Raw genomic sequence first — 3,881 nt, forward strand, 5'->3', positions numbered from 1 at the left:
GAACATAACTATTATTTTCTTTTTGTTACACATCTTAGATGACTACAGTGGATCTGAATCTTACAGTGCTTATTGTCAGGTACAATTAATTTATTTACTTACCAGTATCCAGTATCATTTTTATGGGAACTTGATATGAAATAGAATTTTTTCAAAACATAGCTTACTTTTTTCTTAGAGCTTTTCATATATATATATATATATATATATATATATATATTTTTTATTTTATTCTATTATTATTATTTTTTTGCAGTCACAGGGACCAGATGCAGTTGACTCTAGTGAGAGTTCCGAGTCTGAAACTAGCTGTTCTGAAGATCAGAGTACAGATTATTTGGACTCTGAATCAAGTGATGCAGAGGATTTCCTACAGTCAGAAGAAGTGGAATTGCCCCAGCCTTCTGTGCATCGTACAAATCAGCAGTGTGTACAAGTAATTTTGACCTGGCTGGTATATTTTATTTTAGTTTGGCAATACAAGAACTACATAAGCAACAATGCAATCGAACAGCTGTTGAAATTTGTCCAGCAGTTATTATTTTGTATTGGTCAACTGATTAAAGACCACACAGATTTGTGTTTAGTTCTTGGAACTAATCTTTCAACAAGTCTCTACTCTGCAAGACGGTTTCTGAAAATTGATCGCGACAATTTTCAACAGTATGTGGTTTGCCCAAAGTGCACAAAACTGTACCATATGGATGAAGTTGTTGTCAATGATGGACTTCGGAATTTTGCGAAGACCTGTAACAATGTGCCCTTCCCTCGAGCAAGGCGACCAAAAACTTGTGGTGCACAGCTGGCCCAGAAGGTTTTGAGAAATGGAAACATCAAATTTTATACCCTGAAGACTTACTGTTATAAGAGTATCATTGATTCCCTGGAGACTTTACTGAAGCGTCCTGGACTAGAAGAGCAGTGTGAAAAGTGGAAAACAGAAAAAAAGATGATGACTTGTATGCTGATGTCTACGACGGGAAAGTCTGGAAACAGTTTGGCAATTGGAAAGGCAACAAACCTTTCTTTAACCTTCCTCGATCGTTTGGTCTTATGATGAATGAGGACTGGTTTAAACCTTTCGACCGTCGAAATGACTTTTCTGTCGGGGTTATTTACATGGTTTTCATGAATCTTCCAAGAAGTATCCGGTTTAAGAAAGAAAATGTTATCCTAGTTGGCATCATTCCAGCCCTCATACAGGAGCCAAAATCTCTAAACCATTTTCTTGAGCCTGCTGTTGATGAACTAAATGCATTGTGGAAAGGAGTTAAGGTAAATACGTATAAAAGTCCGTCCACTGCAGGAGAAATTCAGGCAGCAGTGTTGTGCTTTGCTTCAGATATTCCAGCAGCACGGAAATTGTGTGAATATCTGGGGCATAGTGCAAGGCGAAGCTGCTGTCATTGCAACAAGGAATTTCCAGGTGGCTTTGGAGAGCAGAAGAACTATGGTGGTTTTGATGACGGGATGTATGGCCAAAGAGATCTTCCCAGCAACACCGAAGAGACGCATACCGAGTGAAGAACTGTAAGTCTGGGAATGCAGCCGAGAAACTCGCAAGCCAGCTAGGAGTCAGATACACTGTTTTGTTTGAACTCCCATATTATTCCAGTAATGAGATGTGCGTGACTGACCCAATGCATAACTTGTTTCTTGGAACAGCGAAGAGGGTCTTTAAATTGATTGAGGAGGAAATAATCACAAAAGCAGGTTTGGATAAACTTCAAGAAAGGATAGAGGACATTTCCTCATTATCAGATATTGGAAGACTTCCCGGAAACATCAAATCAAATTACGGTGGGTACACTGCTGCTCAATGGAAGAATTTGTCCTTCTGTTCTCAATGTATGCTCTGAAGGATGTACTCCCAAATCAACATCTGCATTACTGGCAATCTTTTCTTTTAGCTTGCCGTCTTCTTTGCAAGCCCTGCATTACAAAAACAGACCTGATGGTTTCAGATTGTAAACTAATGCATTTCCTCAAAGAGTATGAAAAGATTAATGTTGAATTAGCTATAACACCAAATATGCATCTTCACTTGCACCTGTGTAGAGAACTATGGTAGTATTTATGGATTCTGGCTTTTTAGCTTTGAACCTTACAATGGTATTTTGGGCTCTTACCGCACCAACAATAAGACCATAGAAGTACAAATCATGCGTACGTTTATGACGTCTACAATTCTGGCTAATATGCAGTATAATCTCCCAGAAGATTACAAAGACTTTTTTCTCTTGAACTGCAAATCACAAATTGACTCCAGAGGGACTTTTGGAGAGACACTTGTAAAGTCGCAGCTTATGATGGCCTGATGTGGTCCCTTACATCGAAAGGAATCTGTATGGGCAGACTTGCCATCTGTTCGTTTCGAAAGCTCTTACAAACTGGCAAGTATTGACCAAGATGAACTGAATACACTGCGTTCTGTGTATGTCACGATGTATCCAAAAGTTGCAGAGGCATCATTGGCTCTTGCTACCATGTACAAGAAATACAAGTCTTTGTCAGTGGGTGGTGCAAGGTATGGTTCCACAGCTGGCTCTAAACTTTGTCCCTATGTTTCCATTATTGCATCATGGTGTGGTGACAACGGAGTCATTAACCTTGGGATTATGTGACCTGGAATTGTTCGTTATTTTATGGTTCACAGTGTGGAAATCAAGGGAAAGCAGAATATTGACACTTTTGCAGTTGCGAACTGGTAAAAGTCCTCAGAACAGGACCCTGGCTTTGGAAATCCTCTCTCTGTCTGGCTTCCAGACAACATTGAGCATGGTGGACCAGCGGTTTTTTTGCCTGTTCAGAGAATTCATTCCAAGTTTTTATATATTGATAAGCTTTATTCTGGACAGAGATATTTAATTTGTTCTCCTATTTGTAGGAGAATATTGCTTTTAAGAGGCAGTGTCACAAGGATTTTGCTGTTTTGGGTCAATTCTGTGCTAAATCATTACACTGAGGCTTTACTCGTAAACAAAATGCTTCTATAAAGCTACGATGAAGATATCAAATGAATTTTATCAGAGAGAGCTAGCCATAATAGAATTCTTGAGGATTTTTTGAAGACATAGCATCAAAACTTGAAAAAATTGGCCAATGTTTTCAAGTTTCAATTCATTTCCATCCTTGCCATCCGTAACGACAGGCTACAGGAAACAGTTTCAGTACTTTCAAATAGTCTTTAATAACAAAACTAAACCATTAGTTTGGAATTCAGTTGATGCAAAGACACCTTCTAGTTGCCAAATAGCGTGACACTGCCCCTTTAAGTTAGTTAAGGGGAACCAGCAGCCACCTATTTTGTCAACCATAGCTTCTGTTCTCCTCTTCCATTTGCAGTTGATTTAGTTAGTATTTACATGTACATATACATGTAAGATAAATTTAGTAAAGGCACAGGTGGTTACTTAAAATAGGTTCCTGCTTGTGGAGTTCAATAAATCGTTCCTATTTTATTTTAGTTTTTTTTTGTATTTGTATAGGTGCAGGTGCATAAATGGTTTACATTACTAGTGATGTTTCAACCATTACTAGCTTAACATGAGTGATTGATTTGGACTATTTTGAAATATTTTGAAAGGTTTTCTTTTTTTCTCAAATGCCCCACAGAAACTAAGGCGTTATCTGTTTTTAGTGTTAGGCTCAGATTTGTGGAACACAAAGATGACATTTAATTTATTTTCATTGATGATTAGCTTTCTTATACACATATTTGGGCTTTTGATTTTACCAACAAACTTAAAATTAAAGCTCCTACCAAATTCTTCTAAATAACAGAAAATTCATCACTGTTACTTGAACTGGACTACATGTATGTCTGGCAAAAATGACTATCAGTTGAATGTTTTACTTTACAATAAACATAAACCAGTCAT

The 3,881-nt window shown here is 37.7% G+C and overlaps 1 pseudogene; it reads left to right on the plus strand.

Annotated features, from left to right (window-relative positions):
* The window catches only part of LOC138039726 (uncharacterized), an 11,071-nt pseudogene extending 8,075 nt beyond the window's left edge, over window positions 1–2,996 (plus strand).
* The last annotated feature ends 885 nt before the right edge of the window (window positions 2,997–3,881 follow it).

Source organism: Montipora capricornis, chromosome 3 (genome assembly GCF_036669925.1).
Source record: "Montipora capricornis isolate CH-2021 chromosome 3, ASM3666992v2, whole genome shotgun sequence".
Classification (NCBI taxonomy): Eukaryota; Metazoa; Cnidaria; class Anthozoa; order Scleractinia; family Acroporidae; genus Montipora; species Montipora capricornis.